The sequence below is a fragment of the Mandrillus leucophaeus genome, unplaced genomic scaffold (genome assembly GCF_000951045.1).
Source record: "Mandrillus leucophaeus isolate KB7577 unplaced genomic scaffold, Mleu.le_1.0 Scaffold22, whole genome shotgun sequence".
In the NCBI taxonomy this organism is placed as follows: Eukaryota; Metazoa; Chordata; class Mammalia; order Primates; family Cercopithecidae; genus Mandrillus; species Mandrillus leucophaeus.
In genome coordinates, this window is record NW_012102254.1 from 6445394 (window position 1) to 6455680 (window position 10287).

At 48.3% G+C, this 10287-nt stretch overlaps 1 pseudogene; it reads right to left on the bottom strand.

Annotated features, from left to right (window-relative positions):
* Positions 1-8975: 8975 nt before the first annotated feature.
* LOC105540489 overlaps positions 8976-10287 on the bottom strand; it is a 13311-nt pseudogene continuing 11999 nt past the window's right edge.

The window sequence follows — 10287 nt, forward strand, 5'->3', positions numbered from 1 at the left end:
ATTTCTTAAATTATAATGGAAACACAACATACCAGAACCTATGGCATACGACAAAAGCAGTACTAAGAGGAACTTTATGGCTATAAACACCTACTTTTAAAAAGTAGAAAAGCATCAAATAAGCAACCTAACAATGCATCTTAAAGAAATAGACAAGCAAGAGCAAAGCAAACCCAAAATTAGTAGAAGAAGAGAAATAATAAAGATCAGAGAAGAAATAAATGGAATTGAAATGAAGAAAACAATCAAAAGCATCAATGAAATGAAAAGTTGGTTTTTGGAAAAGATAAACAACATTGACAAACTTTTAGCCTAACTAAGACTAAGACAAAAAGAAGACCCAAATGAATAAAATCAAAGAGGAAAAAGGAAACATTACAACTGATACCCCAAAAATTCACAGGAACACTAGCGGCTATTATAAGCAACTGTATGCAAAGAAATAGGAAAACCTACTAAAAATGGATACATTTCTAGACACATCCAGCCTTCCAAGATTGAACTATGATGAAATTCAAAACCTGAACAGACCAATAAGAAATAATGAGGTCGATGAGTAATAAAAAGTCTCCCAGCAAAGAAAAGTCTGGGACCTGATGCTTCACTGCTGAATTCTACCGAACATTTGAAGAAGAACTCCTACCAACCTTACCCAAACTATTCCAAAACTAGAGACCTTACCCAACTCTTGCAAACTCATTCTACAAGGCCAGCATTACCCTGATACCAAAACCAAAGATACATCCAAAACAGAGAACTACAGGCCAATATCACTGATGAATATTGATGCAAAAATCCTCCACAAAATATTAGCAAATTGAATTCATCAACACATTAGAGTTGGGGTGCAGTGTCCCAGGTTCACTCAACCCTTCCCCTTTTCCTGTGAGTGTGTCTACTTTGGCTGTGCTCCCAGGTGGCAGCGGTGGTGACAATGTTGGTGCGTGGGCCTCCCAGGACAAGGGGAAAGCGAGTATGCCCTTCTCACCTCCTGCCAGGTGTCTGCAGCCTGGCACCAGCTCTGGCCAGGTCTTCAAGCAAGGGACCTGGAGATGTTCTTTTCTAATTTCTGGATTGGGAAATGGAGGCAAATTCTGGGTATTAGAGTCAGAACTAAGACAAGGCTGAATAGAAGGGGGCCTGGGGGCCTGAGAGGCAGAGACGTGAAACCGTTTAGAGTGTGTGGGGAGCTGGGTGTGTGTTCTGGCCAGTTGCTTCTCCCTGTGCCTCAATGTTCCAGGTACCCTTGGAGGGGCTGAGATCCTGGGGATGCCTGGAGCCTGGCTGCATGACGTGGCCACCCTGATGCCCTTGTGTTCTCCATGGCAGGCCAGCAAGGCCGAGGAGAATGGCTCTGACAGCTTCATGCACTCCATGGACCCACAGCTGGAGCAGCAAATGGAGACCACCCAGAGCCTGGTGGACTCCTATGTGGCCATTGTCAACAAGACCGTGTGGGACCTCATGGTTGGTCTCATGCCCAAGACCACCATGCACCTCAGGATCAACAACGTGCATGCACTGCCTCATGGGGGCAGGGGGCTCCTGTGGCACTAGGGATGCAGGTGGCCATGTTGGCCTGGCAGAGAAGCCAACCAGCCCTATGGGACCAGGTCCAGGGAGAGGGGCATGGTCAAGACCAGAGCTGTCCCATAGAACTATAACGTGGGACTGGGCACAGTGGCCCATGCCTATAATCCCAGCACTTTGGGAGGCCAAGGCAGAAGGATCACTTGAGCCCCGGAGTTTGAGACCAGCCTGGGCAACATAGTGAGACCTGGTCTCTACAAAAACATTTAAAAAATAGCTGAGCCTGGTGGTGGCATGTGCCTGTAGTCCTAGCTACTAAACAGGCTAACATTGGAGGATCACTTTGAGCCCAGGAGGTTGAGGCTGCAGTGAGCAGTGATCTCGCCCACTGTACTCCAGCCTGGTGACAGAGCGAGACCCTATCTCCAAAAATAAAAAACTGAGTATACAGGTGTCCTGGTGTCATGATAGGTCCTGAATCCCCTCCCAGATCTGTGACCTTGGACAGGTGACTTTTCTTCTTGGCCTCAGTGTCCCCATCAGTGTGGAGGTGGGTCTTTGAGTCTAAGTGGTGTAGAAGCTGCATATGAAAAGCCACACTTGGAGCTCCAAGTCCAGTGCACACAGTCCCAGTAGGGACTGGCCGGGTGGCCGGGGTGACACAGACATCAGGTCCCAACCTCCTTCCCCCTTTGCCCAGTCTAAGATCAAGGATGTTCATCTTCTTGGATCTGCTGGCCAACCTGCACTCACGTGGAGACAAGAACATGCTGATGGAGGAGTCGGCAGAGCAGGCACAGTGGTGCAACGAGATGCTGTGCATGCACCACGTGCTGAGGGAGGTGCCCAGCATCATCAGCGACATCAACACAACCACCAACAACATGCCCACGGGGGCCCATGGATGACTCCTGGCTGCAGGTGCAGAGCATCCCAGCTGGATACAGGTACCAGGGCTGGCCACCACAGCCCCAAAGGACCCCAGCCTCCATGGCTGAGCCTTTGGGCTCTTGGAACAGGCTCCATTCCCAAGCTGGCAGGTGTGGGTGCTCTCTGGAGTCGTCAGAGAGGACAGAGAGCTCATGGCTTATAGTGTAGGGGCTGGGAGCTGGGAGGGGGTTGTGTGTGGGGCTGGACTGTGAGGTGACCAGAGGCCTAGGAACATCATCTTGGGCACACCATACCTGTCATGCAGTCTGAGTCATGCTGCCAGGGCGGGGCATCCAGCTCCCAGCCTGGGAGTGCCAAGAGCCGAATCCACTGCAGAGCAGCGGTGATAGTCAGGGTCCCACCTCCTCTATCTGTCGGCAATCCAGTGGTGATCTAGGATAAAATCCTGAGAGTCCCATCCACGTGGTCATCCCACAACACACCTCACAGGCCAGGCAGGAACACACAGGCCCCGTCCCTTCCTCCCAGGTACCATCATAGCTGCTAGCATGTGACTGAAGGCAGGGTCCCTGGCCCCCACTGAAGCAGTACCGCCAGCCAGCAGGCTAAGGCACTTTGGCCTGTTGCTCCTAGGGGTCAACTGTGCTGTTCAACCAAGGGGACCACAGTACCTGCTGGCCCAGCTGAACTCCGCCTAGCAAGCCCACCCACCTCCCCTGTCACAGACTCTCCCTCTTCTGCTTTTCCCAGCAGGAAGGGCCCAGCCTCACCTATGTGACCTGCAGACCCTGCAACCAGCTGAGGCTCCCCTCTTAGATTTATAAGTCAATGGCCAGTGGCATATGCCCTTCCTCCCTCCCTCAGGGTCCTTTCAGAGGGCTCTGGGCTTTCTGAACACCCAGAGGGGCCTATAGCACTCACTCCAGCCATCCATCCCTTTAAGGTTCACCATCCTGGGTCAAGCAGTGTTCTTTCTCTATCAGGCCTGTTAGCTGTTGGGTGGAGCCCGCCAAGGCTAGAGGTGGCCCTGGGCCAGTGGGTTGGAAGAGAGGGTGACCAGAGAAGAGGGAAGCCCCAGGGGGCTGAGCATTGGTCTGAATTGTGGGTGCACTGCCTGGGTGTCATGGGAGAGGCCAGCGTGTGTGGGCTGGGGAGAGCCACCACAGTCCCCAGGCACTAACTGCGAAGCTCTGGCTCCTCCCTCCATCTTCCTCCGCTTTCCCTTCGAGCCCCTCTTTTCCAGGAATCTTGCCACACCTGCACCTGTGTCCTCCCCTCCCCAGTCCTTCCACAGCTGCTGCAGCACACCCCTGCTCTGCGCTTGCCTCACCAGCTCTCTGCTCACTTTTCTCTCTCCCATTTTCTCTCTGCTTTTTCTCCAACTGCCAGCCGATTGGGTCAGACAAATCCATCCTGTCCTGAGAGCCCCAGGCCCCACTTTGACCTCTAAACAGATAGTCCTCTTCTCTGAGGCCTCCCTTTCCAAGCCTGCCTGGGCGGGTGTCCTGTGACTTGACAGTGGCTCCCCAGCCCAAAGCCAGTCCCCTTCATCTGTGACTTAGTCTGTTGTAGTGGTGAGCTGCCACATCCAGGTGTGACCGTTGCTGAACACTTGTGCCCCTTCTGTGGTATGCCCTGCCCTGTTCTATAAATACCTATAAATACTCTGTGGTATGCCCTGCCCTGTTCTATAAATACCTATAAATACTCTGTGGTATGCCCTGCCCTGTTCTATAAATATCTATAAATACTCTGTGGTACGCCCTGCCCTGTTCTATAAATATCTATAAATACTCTGTGGTATGCCCTGCCCTGTTCTATAAATACCTATAAATACTCTGTGGTATGCCCTGCCCTGTTCTATAAATATCTATAAATACATACATACATATACATACACACACACACACACACACACACACACACACACCCCTACACATTGCTGACCGCCTCGCCTCTAGCGCTGGGAATCAGTCACCATGCTGTCCTTGTGGAATCTTGTGGCCCAACAAGAGAAAGCTCTCCCCTGACATTCCCCTCCAAATTGCACCACCTCCAGTGAGCCTCCCTGTCATGCACAGCCTGTGGACAGCCAGCCTCCGCCATCCCTCCCAGCCCCCACCAAACATGGGGCTGCTGTGCAGGCAGCCGTGTGGACTGAAAGTCTCCACCAGTCCTGTTGTCCCTCAGCTGAGAATCAAACCCATTTCTGGATGACAGGGAATGTGTCCTCTGCTGGCTGTGTTCTCTGTGGAGCTCAGGGGAGGGAAGAGGCCCAGCCGTTTCTAGGGTGCTGTTGGGAGTGGTGAAAAGGCCACACCCTTTCCAAGGGACACTTTTCTTGGAAAGCCCCTGGAGCCCAGGTGGCACTTGTGCTGTGAAGCCTGCTCTGGTCACTAGGGTGCAGGGTGATGAACTCAGCCTGGAGGGAGCCCGCGGGGCAGCCGGTACTCTGGAGGGACAGATAGAACTGGTCATGAGGTGCACTGAGGGACAGACAGAACAGGCCACCAGGCGCAGACAGGAGAGGGAGGCAGGGGGACAAAATGGAAGATGCCTGGGGTGGATGGAAGTCAGTGCCCTTGAATGCTGGTATCTGCCTTCCTGGCCACTGGTAGATCAGGCTTCTGTGCCTGTTGGCTGTCAGGGCCTCACTGTGCCCCATAGGCATCATGGCAGTCCCAATGAAATCCACCAGGTGTCACCAGGCAGCATACAGGTAACAGGCCTGGAAGGTCCCCAACAGCTGAGCTGGACATGCTCAGACACTCTGGGGCTCCTCATTCAGTGGCACAAACTCCAGGACCCAGTGAGGGAAACGGGAACCCACCAGGCTGAGCAGTATGGCTAAATCCATTTACTCCAAAATGAAAAGCAAAACAAACAGGAGTCATATCACCAGGGAGCCACAACCCCATCCCCACCTCCTTCCTCTGTCCTATGCTATCAATAAATAAGACTCCCAGCCATAAGTAATGACTAGAACCTCCTCCCCATATGCCAGCTCCAACCTCCATGAGGTACAATACAGGGGGTGGCCCTAACCCCTGGAATATACAAAATGTTACACAGATACTATATGTACACTGGGGAAGGGGGGTCACCCCAGCAGCCCGTGCCCTCATCTGCTCTACACTTAGCCCCACTGTCCTGCCTCAGCTGCCTCTCCAAATAAGAAGACGGGAGCTCCCCTGAGGGAAAAGTTGCTTTGGTGAGAGTAGGGAGGCCATCCCAGGCCTCCTCCAAACAAACCAACTCCACCAGCCTCTGGCTCTTCAATAACAAACATCACCGTCCAGGAATGTAAGGACTCAGCCCTGGTCAAGGTGGCAAAGGGTCTGGTTGTCTGCCCCACATTAGACAGGGATCTTGTCTTGCTACCCTAATGGTAAAGGGGTGACTGGGAAGGGATGATAGGGACACGGTGGGGGTGAAGACTCCAGCCCCGCTTCTCCAGGCTTATGCTGACAGGGGCCTGCTTTTATTTATTTTTATCCTATGACTTTTTTTTAATCCCATAACTTCTTTTTCATAATACTTTTTTAAAAACTTGTCATAAAACGTTATCCTACTTTTTTTCCACAACACTTTTTTTTGCCACAACTTTTCCACAACATTGTTTATCCCATAACTTTTTCATCCACAACTTTTTTATCCCGTAACTTTGGTTTGTGTTCTTCTAATAAACACGCTTGCATAGTTACAATTTTGTAAAAATAAAAACCGATGATCTCATGCCAAGCGTGCCCAGCATTTGCACAGTCTCAATACCTTTAACACCATAGTTTCCAAGACACACAAAATTTTATGGCAAAAACAGCACTTTGCAACAATTTCCTAACTTATTGCATTACAGTAGCATCACAGTAGCAGTCAATAATGGCACTTTAGACAACAGTCTTTCAGTATTTCCATTATACATTCTGTTGACAGAAATTCACAAATTAGTAAAAGTCATTCTAAGAAAACTCGGCAAATAAAGCTTGGCATTGGAATTGGCATTTCTTTCTCTACTTTTCCTTCTCCCAGGTTCTTTCTATTAAACTACAGTATTCACATTTTAACATACTTTAACTTATTTCAAAACATTAAGATAGCAGTTATATTTTTGAATAGTTATATTATTTTAAAGTGACTCTGTAAGATAAAGTTTTAGAGAAACTATATTATGGATAGGGCTGATGTACCTTTTCACATTTTCTAAATATCAGCTTTGGTTTTAGAACTGATTTTTTTTTTTATTTCTGGAAAACCTATCAGGTTTAATCAAAAACTTTAAAAATAATGACCATATATTGCAATCTTTAAATAGGTACTTTGATTCTTCTAACAGAAATTCAAATTCATTCAGTTGAATTCACATTTTCAAATTTTATATTTCTGATGATCTCTAACCTTCTAATGTTACCTTCTAAGCAAATTGAAAGCTGCCTCATATTGAATGAGGAAGAGAACAAATACTTGACTGAATGAGGTATTGCAAAGACTGCATGCTTTGAAGAAACACTTAAGTTATTGTCATAGGATTTCCATTCTTTTTAGCTCTTTCTGAAACATAGGACAAAATCCCTACACAAAGAGCGGTATTTAGAAACTGTACCACTGTTAATTAGCCACACTATTTGGTCTAACAGTTTTTCTTTATCATTCTGAAACTGGGTTTATCCAATACCTTGATAAATTCATACAATTTGGAAGAGTCAGTTGAAGGACCAATATGTGTACTCTTTCAGTGAATGCAGGCAAATCTGTTATTTCATCTGTAAAATCATATTATTGCTCTCCTATTAATGTCATATTTATAAAAGTATCATGAGGATGCCAAATGCTAAAAATGGAGATGGTCTAGTAACTAGAATTGCACACCCCAGGGAGCACACATACATCTCTCCCTACATCCTAATACTGTGACGTATTTTGGAACACAGACATTAGAACTTCATGAAGTTTTAACTGTTGATTCTTTCCCAAGCATCATGAAGTTATGATTTAGGCAACGTATGACTGAAATAATTCATTCATCCTGTATAGGCACGTAACATAAATATGGCACAAAATGTGCCTCTAACTGAAACCGAGAGGTATAAAAACATATTTCACTCTTCATAAAGAACTTTGTGAGGAAATATAACTCTGTGATTGTATAGATACTTTTACTCATAATACTTTGACATTCACAAACAGTAGATTGCATTGCAGTTTGTAAATATTTTAAGTTGCATAAACTTCTCCTTGATTCTCAAATGTAGTATAACACTGTCCACTAAAACTGCTTTTTGTTTCAACGAATACTCTCACATGTATTAGTTTATTAAAATGGTTATTATTTTTAATGTGTTTTCCATTCAAGGAAAAGAAGTAAATTCCTATGTCAGATTAACCAATGTGGCTGAAGAATAGGTATTAGCCAGAGAGGTCTACATGGTAAAATCAGTCTTCTAGCCTCAAAGAAGCTCCGTGAACATAGAGGAATGCCAGGTGTCACACAGCTTTCCTTCACTCGAATTCATTCTTGACTAGAGCCTGTATGCCTGTTCCAGGGACATTTAAACTCTGAAAGGGTTTCTTATGATCTTCACTAAATACACTAAGAAGAATGCCAAGCAGTGCCCTTTTGTGTACTGGGACATGTAGTCATGTGATTAAAACAGGTAACATGAACTCTGACTTTAAAATGTATTGTAGATATAAATGCTCTAAGCTAGAAAAGGTTTTCCGCATCCACAGTCAATGATGGGAGCCTTTCATTCCTCAGAAAGAATCCCTTTTTAGGTCATTGAGAAAGAGTCCAACCGCTGCAGCTCATGCTGCAATATCTTCATGAGCCCAGAGCACATACAAATCCTAAGGGAACTACCATAGTACCGCGCTCATTCCTGGCACCAGAACAAATGAAACACACTCTATCGTGCGCACACCGGCCAGAGCAGGCCAATTTCCTCTTCTGTGAGATTTAAAAAGCTCCCCAAAATGTTACTACTCCCATCCCCAATACACAGAAAATAGGGGAAAAGCTGTTTCCAGTTCTCGGCCTTTAAACAACTCTAAATGTCGGTACTCACAGTGGCGTATTACAAAGTAATCAACAGTGCGCACTTGAGGGCAAACCACATATTGAGCTAATGAAGAGCTCACTGTGATTAGGAATCGCTCAAACATAATAGCAGAACATAAGCACATTTTATATGAATTCTGTAATGAATATACATGCTGCAATAACATTTAAAAAGCAGGGCAGCCTATTCCGAACCAGTAAGAATAGTTTTGTGCAAATAGTGGGTCTTTGTGTGTTTGAACTCCCACCATGTAAGGGCAAACTCGATATGCGAGCTAATGACCTACAATTATCAATTAAAAACAAAAATGCTGACGGATGCCAGAGTGAACATCAGGGAAAGACCCACTCTCCCTTAACTTTTCAGAAAGAAATTTAAACTGTAAATTAGAAACACAAACATGAGGGGCTCTAACATTCCAATGAAGTAGATGAATTGTGTAGGGGATTAACCCCATAACTTTTTGTTGTTGTTGTTTTTAAATTTCTTGACCAGCTCTCAGATAATGATGATGTTTATCTCTCTGTTCTCGGCTGCCCGGTAAAAGAATGGCACGCAGGGTTTGGTGGCCAAGCCTGGGTGCTCCTGGGTGTCCTGCGTTACAGGAAGCAGCTGCAGGATCTTCTGTGCAGTGGGGTTGTCACGGGGAGAACCCTCCCTGGCCTGTCCCGGTGCAGGCTCCACGCTGTCCTGAAAATCTTAGGAGAGAGGGAGGCGGGGCTCTGAGTACACTGGGAGCCTCCCCTGCTGCGGCCTGCCCACCCCGCCTGAGGGCTCTACTCACCATTCTGCTCCTCTGCAGCTGCAAGTTCCTGGGGGGCTGGAGCGGGCTCATCAAGAGGGTTCTGGGCAGCAGGGAGGAATTTGTCATGCCCCTCGTGGTCGCCCACAACCGGCAACACCATATCTTGCAGCTCCAGCAGCTTCACCTGAAGGGAGGGGTGCTCAGTTACCACGCCTGAGCCGGCGCCAGCACCCACCCTCACCCCAACCCCGCAGAGATGTTGCACACCCTCTACCTTCATCTCCTCCTCCTTCTGGGCCAGCCTGCTGGCTTCCTCCTCCTTGTGCTGCGTGTTTGGCCCTGCCCCCTGGATCTCACATACCGTGATGTGCTCTCCTGTGAGAGGACACGGCTCAGACACTGGGGCCCCTCTGAAGGCCCTGCAGCTCCCCATGCCCGTGCCCTGGCCTCCTGCTTACTCATGCCATCTGTCGCTCCAGAGAGCTGGATGAATCCAAGCTCTAGTTTCACCACCTGCTGCTTCCCGTCCACCTTCTCCCTCGGGAGGTCCATAAAGCCACGCTGGAGCCAAAATAATAGGGTCACATCACGGGAGTGACCTGTCCTGCCCCGCCCCCACTTTTCTTGGCCCATGCCAGGACTCACTCACCTTCACCTTCTCCATGGCCTCCTACAGGGCCCGGTAGCTCTCCCCACACACAAACTCACCCCCAATCCCTGGGGCCGGGGCCTCTGCCTCTGGCTGCTTCCAGGCCGAGGCCACCAGGTGAGCCAGGTGCAGGCAGCACAGCCTTTGCACCTTCTGCTGCCCACATAGCCGTGCCTGCTCCTCCTGGGCACTGGCTCCAGCGGAGGTGAAAAATGCCACTTGAAGGCAAGAGCTGAGTATTCTTGTAGGGGCATACACAGAACAAATGGGGCAGGGAGATGGAGCACAGCCCCTTCCCTTGGGGCCTCAGAGAGTGCACCTGTTGGTCACAGGCGAAGTGGTGGCTGACCACTGGCTCCCGGAAGGGGTGAAGGTCCAGAGAAATCAGAAGGCGGAGAAAGCAACAGCATAAGGGG